We start from the raw sequence: 13,596 nt of genomic DNA, 5'->3' as shown, positions 1-13,596 counted from the left end.
ATGTTTGGTCCCGAATACCGTCAAATTCCTATTTTGATCGCAGGGACAACTTTTTATTACCGGTAAAGACGGTAAAGCTCATTTCCCATTCAGACACATAATGTAAAAAAATTTTTGAGTTGCCAAATGCTGTGTCAGTTCTCCGTATTGTGTGTGTTTATTTTACCGAACAGAAACGAGATGCAAGCAGGTTCACAATGTCAACCATTTTATTTTTCTCTCTTAAACAATACCGTGAGGTACAGTCGATCTCTCGTTGTATTTTTTTATCTTCATTGTCCAAATAGATTTATAGATTTATCAGCTTAACTCATTTTAAATAAATTGAACACACTAAAAAAAATTACGCGTTTCCTCTGCTTTTCTACTTACGGTGTTTACATGCCCAGAATAAAATATGAACTAGCCAGTTCAGGCCCCCGAGATGAAGGGGGGGGGGGGGGGGGGGGGTTATCGATAGGGGTGGTGATTAACGGAGAGAGCTAAATGCTCAGTTCCGCTTTTTTTAATATTACTCACTCGTTTTTTCCCCGCTACCCACTATGTGAGAGCCTAGAATAAGCAAAATATTAACATGCCACGTGATTTGAAGAGAAAGATATCAAAAGGCTTTCGATTTAGAGCTTTTAAGGAACAGGCTCCGGGGATTAACACAGAACCTCTTACCACTCTCTATTTCAGCTGCCAAATAAGGTGCCTATCATAGCTAGTTGGTTTCGTACCCTCCTCCAGGAAACATCTGCCACGGCTATCAGTGATAATAACTCAATTTAAAGACAACACATTTCTTATCAGTGTAATGATATTTTGAGCAAAGTTTAACCTTTAAGACCCAGCTCCGAATATTTATGCTCGTATCTTTACAACCAATAGGACCTGGGTACGAATAACAATCCAATGCAAAAAATATCATTCGACATGTTTTTGGATAAATAGGCCTTATCACGGTTTTCGACGCCATTTTGACGAGTAGGCAAACAGGCTTGAAATAACAGTGTTTGTATGGAAATCATGTCAAATAATTTTCATAAAACATCGCGTCTGAAAAATTCATGAATTGGAAACTTTTGGCACTAAGAAAAGGAGTTAAAGAAAAAAATTGGAGGGATGTAGCTGTGCCAGAAAGCGTCCAGTCGTGTTTTGAACTTTCCATACATTTCCCTGTATTTTTTTTCCAACGAACTATTTTTAGTAGCAGTCACGGCTGTTTCGCTTTACAGACAAATGTATGGAAAGTTCAAAACACGACTGGACGCTTTCTGGCACAGCTACATCCCTCCAATTTTTTTCTTAAACTCCTTTTTCTAGTGCCAAAAGTTTCCAATTCATGAATTTTTCAGAAGTGATGTTTTATGAGAATTATTTGACATCGGATTTCCATACAAACACTGTTATTTTAAGCCTGTTTGCCTACTCGTCAATATGGCGTCGAAAACTGTGATAAGACCTATTGGGATCGTCAGATGCAATTCTTTAACAGTATGGTGCGGAAATATCGAGAATTTTCAATATGGATGACGTTTCGTCGATGTGAAGCCTATTTGTGGTGGAATACCGTCCAAACTACAAGGTATTTTATTGATCCGTGATTGTTATGACCTGTACTGTAGCAAGGAAGACTAGGCTCTTAACGGGTTAAGCCATGCACAAAATTTCAGTTTAATCGATTGAATTGCTGGATGCTAGAGTAGGATTCTCGCTGGGCACTCTTGTATGAACACACATACTTTTCGAGTACCCACTCCATATTTTGGGAACCAGTGCTCACTTTGGTGCCCGAGTTCCGAGTGGACACGCGTTTGTACGTAGTTCCGATACACTTTACCCACAAACCACTGAAATCCGTACATACTGTACTGGGGTGCTGAATGTGAACAATATTATAATATTTAATTTTGGAGTCTGAAGAGAGCACCATGATGATTTTCCACCAGTACCCGGGCAAAAGAGCTCTGGCATCCTGTGTGAACACTTAATTTAGAAAATCAAAAAGCTATATAAACACAACGCTTAACTAGCCCCACAGGAAACGATGTTTGACGTTCATGGACCCTCAGCATCGGGGGAGGAGGGTCCTTCGGTGGGGTCAATCAAAAGGCAATGTCTCCATTGCAGCCGTTTGGACTGTCTCGAAACAGTCGGAAACGTTACTTGGCAAAAATGAAGTCAGAAATCCACCATAGCCATGTTTCGGGTGTTATTGTAATATATTAACCCAGAATTCGTTTCAACACTCTCTACTGCGCAATCTCTGGACTGGAATATTTCGTCGAGACAGGTCGAAAACAAATTGAGAATATATGTATGAGCAAAATGGCATTTCAGGCCAAACTGTCACTTGATAGGAAGGTGCTGTGTATCACATTATTTGATCACTGTGTATTTTTCGTGCAATCGCTAGATAATTAAGGCCCGGCTAAACGATCCAACATTATGCTGGATTGTTTTTGTCACTCAAAACGTTGGGCGGCTAAACGATCAAACAATGTTGTGTCAAACATCAAACAAATTGAGCCTATAGAACGCTTTGTGTGTATTACCGCTAAAATTACGACGTGAGGTGTAGACATTTCGCTTGTGATTGGTTCCTTTAACAAGCTCGCGCGTGTTTTGTTGGAGAGAGATGGCTAAATAATCAAACGTTCGTTTGTGAAACAAAATGTTGGATGAAAATGTTTCATTTAGATCAAACATGGAAGCCATTCAAATGCAACATTAGGAGAGGCGGTTAAACAATCAAATATTTACATCCAACTAATACTGAATGGAAATGTTGGATTGTTTAGCCGGGCCCGAAGACGCAGGATTTATCATCTCATGTCTGCCTTTAACAAAGCGCATCATAACAACAAATTCAAAACAAAATTATTGGCAAACCCTGAGTCTGCGCAGTATAGACCGTTGCATACCTTGTAGTATGTTTTAACTATTTACTCTATCCTTTTTTGATATCAGATTCAGAGCAAACGTTTAACCACAAGGATTGAGCCTTTGCTGTAGAAATTGAAGCTGTGCAGCATTCAGAGTGAATGGAATACTCATTCGTACACTTTCGAAGTTGAAGCTGGGATTTCGTCCCACCAGGCAATTGCGATAAACATGAAAATGCTTATTATCAAAAGTCTTCTTCCAATAGTTCTGGGTTTTGATCCATACGTAATCGTGCTCTTTATGGCGCAAACACAGTCCTTGGTCTAGCTCAGCCACCAGATAAGGATCTGGACCCTCTTTTAGTTGGCCCCCACAACCTGCACACTTGTGAACTTTGCCTTTGATTTCTATGAGCTCAAACGGAGTGCTGGTGGTGGGATCAACTGACGGTTTGGTGGGGTTGTTCCTTCTAAGAGTCACACGTAAAGCAGATGTGGTAATGGCTGTGTAATCTTCGTTAGTCTGTGCAATTACATCACCGAGGGTGCCGTGGCATGATGCCATGCTTGTCATTACATCAGGTGACTTCTTACGCTGCCTGGATTGCTGATTGGACTTCTTTTTCCCTGCAGTTTTGTTCACGGAAAATGTTGTCAACGACGTCAGATTTTCTCGGCTACGCCTGCTTTTCTTGAACCAGGAAACGAATTGCTGTAAATTGTTGCTGTAATGGGCAACTGCAACAGTGTGGGCACACAGTTTTCGTGACACAAAACCAAGACACTCTTTATCACAAGAATAACCGGCTCCTTCTCGTGAACCTAGCACTCTTTTGACGATATGAGGTTTCGAGGTAGATGTACTCTTCACAAAGAATGTGTCACTGTCAAATCCCTCACGAATGGCATCCTCACTTTGGAGTTTGTTTGCCTTATCTGCAAGAGCTTTCACATCTTTCCTGGTAAAAGTATCAAGCAGATCCTCCAAGCATCCCGATACTGTGCAGGCGTCTCCTCCTTTTGCTGGCTCTTCTGTCAGATTACTAATGTACCCAGTGTTTGCACAGCCATCATCAGCACCAACAGTGGATTCAAATATGCATGAAAGATTGTCGCCTGAGTCATCTTCTTCCTCGAAAAGACTGCTTTGTCGCATCGGCGTTGTGCGGTAGCTGAGTACTTGCTTGTACCTGGTCGGGTCAACAAGAACTTTCACAGAGCTCATGATGAGTTTACGCTCTTCTGGTGTGGCATCTAAAATCTCACTCGACTTGACACGATCTCGATATTCTTCTCGTACGATGTAAGGACTGTGAAGTCCCAAGAACGCCCTTTGTACATCACTGCGCTGTTTGTCCACCAGCTCCTTTACATCATCCACAAAAGTGCTCATGTCTTTTGCCTCAAAATTCTGCCACCGCTTCATTACAGCATTTCCAGACTCAGATACGTTGTTGCACTGCACTTCATCGCCGAATCCTGCATCTCTGGATACCTTGGCTGTTACGTGATACCATATTTCATCTGCCTTGTGCCTGGTGAAGTATGAGGAAAATCGTGGATCTCGTCTTGTGTCTTCGCGTTCTAAGCTATCCCACTTCTGTTTGAGTTCCTCTAGTTTTTTCCAATACTCAGCTTCCTTTGAGGCATGCACAAGCCCTTCGGTGCCAAATATATCATCAACGACAACATTAGTGACAGCCTTCGAAATCTTTAGCTTCGAACATTGGTCTTTAATGTTCTGTTTCACATGAATTTTGCAGAGAAATGCAACAGATCTTTCGAACTCCTGCCCTAGGGCTTCACGAAGTGCTTTTTCTCCGTCTGTGGAATAGGCTTGTAGATAGGCCTTTAAACCAGGAATGCGAGCCGTCATCTTTTGGAACAGTGTGATATAGGTTGCTTTATCCTTAAGCATGCACAACATGACTGGCCCCAACATGACTGGGCATATGGGGGGATTAGCGTTCTTGGTATGAAGCGATGTGTTTCGGTACGATGTGACCAACACAAAAAATGGGCCCAGTTGGAAAGTTACATCCACATAAAGAATTGAGTTATGGCCATCAATATCGTTGCAGCAGAAGTTAGCAATGTCATCCAACTGCTCATCTGTGAATAAGATCACCTTTGGAGATTCGTCATCCAAAGAGTAGGCTCGAATAAATTTCTCCCCTTCTTGAGACTCCTCTTTCATTTTTTCTGTGATCTGGAAAATAGGATCTTTCTCTACCTTCCGCGGCTGACACTCGCTCTTCAGGTACTTCACTTGTCTCTCATTTCGCGGTAGCTGACCAACAGACTTACAGTGCTGAAGTCCACCCACTTCGTCTTCTATTTGCTGAACGACTCTTTTCAATCCGGCCCTGTTTTTGTCCACAGTGGTCTTCATCTTTGACACAGTGCTCTTGTATGTCCTCAGATACGGGATCGCACAGCCCGACTTTGCACTTCCATGAGGATTCAGATGTATTCTGTGCTCTGGAGCTCCTTCGAAGTAATAACGCACAAACACCAATTTGTGATGACTCCCTTCAGGACGAACCACGTTAACGATGGTCTTTCGTAGTGACGCATCGCTCTTGTTAACAAATGTTCTGCGAAAGACGCTATGTCCCCCTTCCGCGTAGTCCGCCTGTTTTGTTATCTTCGTAACAAAGTCGTTCTTTCCAGTGGCTTTTAACTGATACTTCTTCACGGCTGTTTTACTTTGATTCCAGGAGCCGAGATCATCTGAAAGTATGTCTTCTGGCTCCTGCAGTTTGTCGAGATCCACCAGGAAGCAAACATTGTTTTCTACACGGACTGGATTGGTTGAAGCGATTAACTTGGGGTGAGACTTCTCTGCATTCAATATAAATGGTAGAACGCCGTTGTTGCTGAAGTCACCTAGGATCTTCAAAGGTATTATGGGCAGCAATCTATTTCCTTTGTAATAATCAGGAGTGGTGCCCTCCGGTTCTGCAACTAAACTTGCCTCAGAAAAATCCAAGTGATGAGCAAACCTGTAGAATAAGTCAACCAACCTAATTTTAAACATTTTCTAATGCGAATTATACACCTACCATTTGGCGCATTTTACTCCATTTTTATAGAGAGAGTCTGAAACTAGTTCAAAATTGGCGCATGGCCTGGAACTGGTAGAAAATTGTCAAATGGAACACAAATTTCCGTTCGGATATTCCGGTTGGGAATCTTGGACAGAAATTTTCCGGTGGGGCAAACCAAAATCGCCTTACCATTTACATGCCAACCAAAATTTCTGGATTTTTTAGGCAAATGGTAAACACTCTGTATATAAGCCGAGTAAACCTTTAAAGCCGCAGCGTTTTGTCGATAGAGAATTTCAATTCTCAGGCTTCACGGTTCTTGAAAATGGAATTCTCGCCGTCATGCAGTTGAAAGATTATCAGTGATGTGATCTGTTTAAACTACTTGGATCTCGTATTTTTATAATCAGTCTCATTTACGGTTAGTTTCTGCAAAATTGATTAGACATTTCACTTGGTCGAAAAGCGCAAACTCTCGGATTAATTCTTGGTTTTGCACATGACGTCATAAAAAACTGAAATTCATAACTAAACACAATTTTAGGTTTTTATCTTCATCACATAAAAGACAACATAAATTTCAATCGGCTTGCTTGTTTTCAGCAGGATAGCATTCGTTGTTTTAAAAATAGAGCAGTTTGAATTTTAGATTTTTGCACAGTGCGTGACAGAAGGATTGCTACTCTAAACATGTCACGTCCATGAAAAAAACGATTTGCCTCGTGTATCAGCTAACTTGTAATAGAAGCGTCTATGTCAATGTGTGAAAGTTCAGCAGAGAGAAATGACCAAGGTAAACTCCAGATGTTCTTGCTGGTTTCCGGCCGCCATGTTAGTGGTAATGTTGCTCCACCAACTTGGCGTCCCATACTAAACTCTGTAATTTTCCGTGGTACATTTTCTCGAATAGCTCGATTATGAGATATCGCACAGCCCTGTGGCTTTCACACGTTGTTTATGTATGACTCTTCTACAACATATCAATTTCTTGACTTTATCTATTGAATGGTTGAGGATTTTTTTTTTTTACTTGCGTGACGATGTGTGAGATGAAAACCACCAATAGTGTTTCAGTGGAATGTGAAATGCTATCCGAACAAAAGAAGATGTTTGTCACGTGCGCAGCAACAAAGTTATTTCAGCATTGACATTGAAAAATTCCCGCCCTTGAATCGAATGGAACTAACCTTAAAAAATATGTAATTACCGGGAACCCGTTATAATTTACAATTTAGAGTGTAACCTTCGGATTATTTTTCTGTTCGAAGCTAGCGTGTTGAATGAAATTTAATACATATCATAGCGGACTGTCTTCGCGCCAAAACAATGAAGCGAAGCAAAAATCCGAAAACATTTGCCGCGTACATAAGTTTATTAACATGTAACTTTTGCAGCAACAAATTCTGTAAAATAGGTGCAGTTTGTCACATTATGCCTTGTACAGTACATGATGCAGAAAAATAAATCAAGTAAGCATACGTATCCATGTATATCACGAATTGACAGATTTTTAATTGAGAGGAACTCACAGCGTTTTCCCATGGCTTCCGCGGTCCTTCTTTGAAGGAGATTCTAAATCTTCCATCAATAATGAAATCTCTTCAACACTAAGATAAAGAGAGACATAAAATGTTAACAGGTACCAATGTCTTCAGTGAAATGCGCCGCAGGACGACAGCTAGAAATTCCAAATTCTGAGCAAACCTCCGGACTACCTGTTTGGTTCCCAAGCTATTTTTGCAGCACTTAATAACACGTGTGGATTTTACAAATCGCAAGCGATCATTATTACGCTGTTTAGACAACGAGATGTCTGGTTAAACTGACACCATAAGATTAAAAGCGGCCAAATCGAAAATCAAACATTACGTATTTTATGTGCTGGTACAAACAGTTCGGAAAGCTAGGCCTGAGGAGCAGTATTTAATATCAGTTAATATAATGGCGACGGACTTGAGGTTAGATGCTTTACGCATTTATATTTAAGGTGTTTTTCAGGCTGACCGAAAAAACTGAAAATGAATAGCAAAGCATTCCACGTACCTTTTGTCTGAATCCTCCTCCCAATCCATGTTACTGACCAATGACAGTTACTTAAAACGACGACAAAACGTATGGCACCATCGAGGGACTATGATAATACAGCTGGCCTCACGGCGAAGTGTAGCGAAGATTTCATTCCAGTTAGCCAGCGGAATGCGTGCAAAGAAACGTTTGCGCGGGAACTTATAAGGGAACCCCCACCCCCTACTCCTACTAATAAGTAACGAAAAACTATATAATCGCCCCCCTGAGGATCAAAATAGGAATTTGACGGTATTCGGGACCAAACATATTTAATTGGGATTTTTTTTTATGAAATTAACCACCGGTAGGCCATGGCCTACCCCATGGCCTACCCCATGGCCTACACCATGGCCTACCCCATGTTTTGTCCGAACCCCGAGATGAAAACCTCGGTTAATTTTTAATCGGGGATTAGCGTTTATCGGCTTTCAAACAACTCTAGCCCTGAAGCGTATGAAGTAGAATGTTTCTGTGTCAGTAGTATTGCTTTGACAGTTAAAAGAAGTGTAAAATTTCTTTGTTTAATGTTGAATTTCTAGCTATTGTTCCCTTGAAACAGGAAATAAAGAGAAGTACAAGGTACATGTTAATTAATGGTGACTTACTCGTTTGGATCCGTGTAAAGAAACGCTGAAAAAAGCCAGAGTTTTAGTTGTCTAATCCTTTTTCCTTTGTCCATGGTTGAAAGGCCTAGGGAATCTGGAAAAGAATAAATTTGCAGAGTATTATGACGTCCTTTGGCGGGAAGGTGACGCTTTGTTAACGAACGTTCGTAGTATTGATGTAGCGTCGTTATTCTTAATTTTTTGACCGTCTGGTGGTGGAAAGACATCATTAAGTCTGGATACCCGCAAGTCACTGACACCTTTCAAAGAAACGAGACGTGTCTGTCCTTCCTCCTTTGTGAAAAGTGCTTTTTAGGCGCTGTTGTTTTTGCAAATGGCGGTCGGACCGATCCAGACGGGAAGTCTTTGAGAACCTCTTGTAAAAAACTGTCAAGGCCGCCGTTGAGTTTTGACAGTAGTTCCGTGAATTGTGGCCCATTTGCCAAGCTATGCCGTGTTTGAATTGGCTAAACGAAGAGGTGCTTTAAGACTTATAAAATTTTGTATGTTGGCACGGCCCTATGTGTTCCCCGTCAAAATTTTCCAGGATTACCCACAATGCAAATGGAACCTCCAATCCTAAACAAATATATGACTGAAATATCTCGTTTTCGGATTAAAACCAAATCTTTTCAAACGCACTTGCAGCGAACACTCGACGGTTGTAAGAAGAAATTTCCGACTCGACGAGAAATAAATTACACTTTTGTTGTTTTGTTTTAAATGAGGTAATCTGGGGCAATCGCGTTGCGAAATGGGAATGTGGACCGTTTCCGTTCCGAGAGTCCACTTCCGATCATGGATTCCAGGTGCCCCGGCGGTGGAGATTTCATTTCCGGTGTCTTTTTCTCGCAGGCAGGCAGTCTTGATGGAGATTTTCCCGGTCAAAGTTGAACCGTTTGCCGTTTCCGGTCAGGCAGTGGACTTCCGGTTCGGAATTCAAAGGATTCAAGGTGAGACAGACCTGTACATTTCATTTCCGGTTTAAGATTTGAAAGGAAGTGCCATCTTGGCGGGGATTTTCCACCCTAATTGGGTAAAAATGGGAATGTGGACCGTTTCCGTTCCGAGAGTCCACTTCCGATCATGGATTCCAGGTGCCCCGGCGGTGGAGATTTCATTTCCGGTGTCTTTTTCTCGCAGGCAGGCAGTCTTGATGGAGATTTTCCCGGTCAAAGTTGAACCGTTTGCCGTTTCCGGTCAGGCAGTGGACTTCCGGTTCGGAATTCAAAGGATTCAAGGTGAGACAGACCTGTACATTTCATTTCCGGTTTAAGATTTGAAAGGAAGTGCCATCTTGGCGGGGATTTTCCACCCTAATTGGGTAAAAATGGGAATGTGGACCGTTTCCGTTCCGAGAGTCCACTTCCGATCATGGATTCCAGGTGCCCCGGCGGTGGAGATTTCATTTCCGGTGTCTTTTTCTCGCAGGCAGGCAGTCTTGATGGAGATTTTCCCGGTCAAAGTTGAACCGTTTGCCGTTTCCGGTCAGGCAGTGGACTTCCGGTTCGGAATTCAAAGGATTCAAGGTGAGACAGACCTGTACATTTCATTTCCGGTTTAAGATTTGAAAGGAAGTGCCATCTTGACGGGGATTTTCCACCCTAATTGGGTAAAAATGGGAATGTGGACCGTTTCCGTTCCGAGAGTCCACTTCCGATCATGGATTCCAGGTGCCCCGGCGGTGGAGATTTCATTTCCGGTGTCTTTTTCTCGCAGGCAGGCAGTCTTGATGGAGATTTTCCCGGTCAAAGTTGAACCGTTTGCCGTTTCCGGTCAGGCAGTGGACTTCCGGTTCGGAATTCAAAGGATTCAAGGTGAGACAGACCTGTACATTTCATTTCCGGTTTAAGATTTGAAAGGAAGTGCCATCTTGGCGGGGATTTTCCACCCTAATTGGGTAAAAATGGGAATGTGGACCGTTTCCGTTCCGAGAGTCCACTTCCGATCATGGATTCCAGGTGCCCCGGCGGTGGAGATTTCATTTCCGGTGTCTTTTTCTCGCAGGCAGGCAGTCTTGATGGAGATTTTCCCGGTCAAAGTTGAACCGTTTGCCGTTTCCGGTCAGGCAGTGGACTTCCGGTTCGGAATTCAAAGGATTCAAGGTGAGACAGACCTGTACATTTCATTTCCGGTTTAAGATTTGAAAGGAAGTGCCATCTTGGCGGGGATTTTCCACCCTAATTGGGTAAAAATGGGAATGTGGACCGTTTCCGTTCCGAGAGTCCACTTCCGATCATGGATTCCAGGTGCCCCGGCGGTGGAGATTTCATTTCCGGTGTCTTTTTCTCGCAGGCAGGCAGTCTTGATGGAGATTTTCCCGGTCAAAGTTGAACCGTTTGCCGTTTCCGGTCAGGCAGTGGACTTCCGGTTCGGAATTCAAAGGATTCAAGGTGAGACAGACCTGTACATTTCATTTCCGGTTTAAGATTTGAAAGGAAGTGCCATCTTGGCGGGGATTTTCCACCCTAATTGGGTAAAAATGGGAATGTGGACCGTTTCCGTTCCGAGAGTCCACTTCCGATCATGGATTCCAGGTGCCCCGGCGGTGGAGATTTCATTTCCGGTGTCTTTTTCTCGCAGGCAGGCAGTCTTGATGGAGATTTTCCCGGTCAAAGTTGAACCGTTTGCCGTTTCCGGTCAGGCAGTGGACTTCCGGTTCGGAATTCAAAGGATTCAAGGTGAGACAGACCTGTACATTTCATTTCCGGTTTAAGATTTGAAAGGAAGTGCCATCTTGACGGGGATTTTCCACCCTAATTGGGTAAAAATGGGAATGTGGACCGTTTCCGTTCCGAGAGTCCACTTCCGATCATGGATTCCAGGTGCCCCGGCGGTGGAGATTTCATTTCCGGTGTCTTTTTCTCGCAGGCAGGCAGTCTTGATGGAGATTTTCCCGGTCAAAGTTGAACCGTTTGCCGTTTCCGGTCAGGCAGTGGACTTCCGGTTCGGAATTCAAAGGATTCAAGGTGAGACAGACCTGTACATTTCATTTCCGGTTTAAGATTTGAAAGGAAGTGCCATCTTGGCGGGGATTTTCCACCCTAATTGGGTAAAAATGGGAATGTGGACCGTTTCCGTTCCGAGAGTCCACTTCCGATCATGGATTCCAGGTGCCCCGGCGGTGGAGATTTCATTTCCGGTGTCTTTTTCTCGCAGGCAGGCAGTCTTGATGGAGATTTTCCCGGTCAAAGTTGAACCGTTTGCCGTTTCCGGTCAGGCAGTGGACTTCCGGTTCGGAATTCAAAGGATTCAAGGTGAGACAGACCTGTACATTTCATTTCCGGTTTAAGATTTGAAAGGAAGTGCCATCTTGGCGGGGATTTTCCACCCTAATTGGGTAAAAATGGGAATGTGGACCGTTTCCGTTCCGAGAGTCCACTTCCGATCATGGATTCCAGGTGCCCCGGCGGTGGAGATTTCATTTCCGGTGTCTTTTTCTCGCAGGCAGGCAGTCTTGATGGAGATTTTCCCGGTCAAAGTTGAACCGTTTGCCGTTTCCGGTCAGGCAGTGGACTTCCGGTTCGGAATTCAAAGGATTCAAGGTGAGACAGACCTGTACATTTCATTTCCGGTTTAAGATTTGAAAGGAAGTGCCATCTTGGCGGGGATTTTCCACCCTAATTGGGTAAAAATGGGAATGTGGACCGTTTCCGTTCCGAGAGTCCACTTCCGATCATGGATTCCAGGTGCCCCGGCGGTGGAGATTTCATTTCCGGTGTCTTTTTCTCGCAGGCAGGCAGTCTTGATGGAGATTTTCCCGGTCAAAGTTGAACCGTTTGCCGTTTCCGGTCAGGCAGTGGACTTCCGGTTCGGAATTCAAAGGATTCAAGGTGAGACAGACCTGTACATTTCATTTCCGGTTTAAGATTTGAAAGGAAGTGCCATCTTGGCGGGGATTTTCCACCCTAATTGGGTAAAAATGGGAATGTGGACCGTTTCCGTTCCGAGAGTCCACTTCCGATCATGGATTCCAGGTGCCCCGGCGGTGGAGATTTCATTTCCGGTGTCTTTTTCTCGCAGGCAGGCAGTCTTGATGGAGATTTTCCCGGTCAAAGTTGAACCGTTTGCCGTTTCCGGTCAGGCAGTGGACTTCCGGTTCGGAATTCAAAGGATTCAAGGTGAGACAGACCTGTACATTTCATTTCCGGTTTAAGATTTGAAAGGAAGTGCCATCTTGGCGGGGATTTTCCACCCTAATTGGGTAAAAATGGGAATGTGGACCGTTTCCGTTCCGAGAGTCCACTTCCGATCATGGATTCCAGGTGCCCCGGCGGTGGAGATTTCATTTCCGGTGTCTTTTTCTCGCAGGCAGGCAGTCTTGATGGAGATTTTCCCGGTCAAAGTTGAACCGTTTGCCGTTTCCGGTCAGGCAGTGGACTTCCGGTTCGGAATTCAAAGGATTCAAGGTGAGACAGACCTGTACATTTCATTTCCGGTTTAAGATTTGAAAGGAAGTGCCATCTTGGCGGGGATTTTCCACCCTAATTGGGTAAAAATGGGAATGTGGACCGTTTCCGTTCCGAGAGTCCACTTCCGATCATGGATTCCAGGTGCCCCGGCGGTGGAGATTTCATTTCCGGTGTCTTTTTCTCGCAGGCAGGCAGTCTTGATGGAGATTTTCCCGGTCAAAGTTGAACCGTTTGCCGTTTCCGGTCAGGCAGTGGACTTCCGGTTCGGAATTCAAAGGATTCAAGGTGAGACAGACCTGTACATTTCATTTCCGGTTTAAGATTTGAAAGGAAGTGCCATCTTGGCGGGGATTTTCCACCCTAATTGGGTAAAAATGGGAATGTGGACCGTTTCCGTTCCGAGAGTCCACTTCCGATCATGGATTCCAGGTGCCCCGGCGGTGGAGATTTCATTTCCGGTGTCTTTTTCTCGCAGGCAGGCAGTCTTGATGGAGATTTTCCCGGTCAAAGTTGAACCGTTTGCCGTTTCCGGTCAGGCAGTGGACTTCCGGTTCGGAATTCAAAGGATTCAAGGTGAGACAGACCTGTACAT

General features: G+C 43.8%; 1 protein-coding gene across 17 annotated transcripts in view; it reads right to left on the bottom strand.

Annotated features, from left to right (window-relative positions):
* LOC146481610 (uncharacterized) overlaps positions 1-9,164 on the bottom strand; it is a 74,913-nt gene extending 65,749 nt beyond the window's left edge. For 11 of the 17 annotated variants that reach the window (XR_014864242.1, XR_014864241.1, XR_014864244.1 and 8 more), the window contains exon 1: positions 8,593-9,164. The gene's annotated coding sequence lies outside the window, so the exon portion shown is untranslated. The remainder of the gene's footprint in view (positions 1-8,592) is intronic. The other 6 variants (XM_085107642.1, XM_085107647.1, XM_085107644.1 and 3 more) reach the window with 4 other exon arrangements.
* Positions 9,165-13,596: the final 4,432 nt, after the last annotated feature.

Source organism: Pavona decussata, unplaced genomic scaffold (assembly GCF_977016875.1).
Source record: "Pavona decussata unplaced genomic scaffold, jaPavDecu1.1 SCAFFOLD_48, whole genome shotgun sequence".
In the NCBI taxonomy this organism is placed as follows: Eukaryota; Metazoa; Cnidaria; class Anthozoa; order Scleractinia; family Agariciidae; genus Pavona; species Pavona decussata.
Note: the sequence above shows the minus strand (reverse complement) of the source record. Positions and strands in the feature narration are given on the sequence as shown.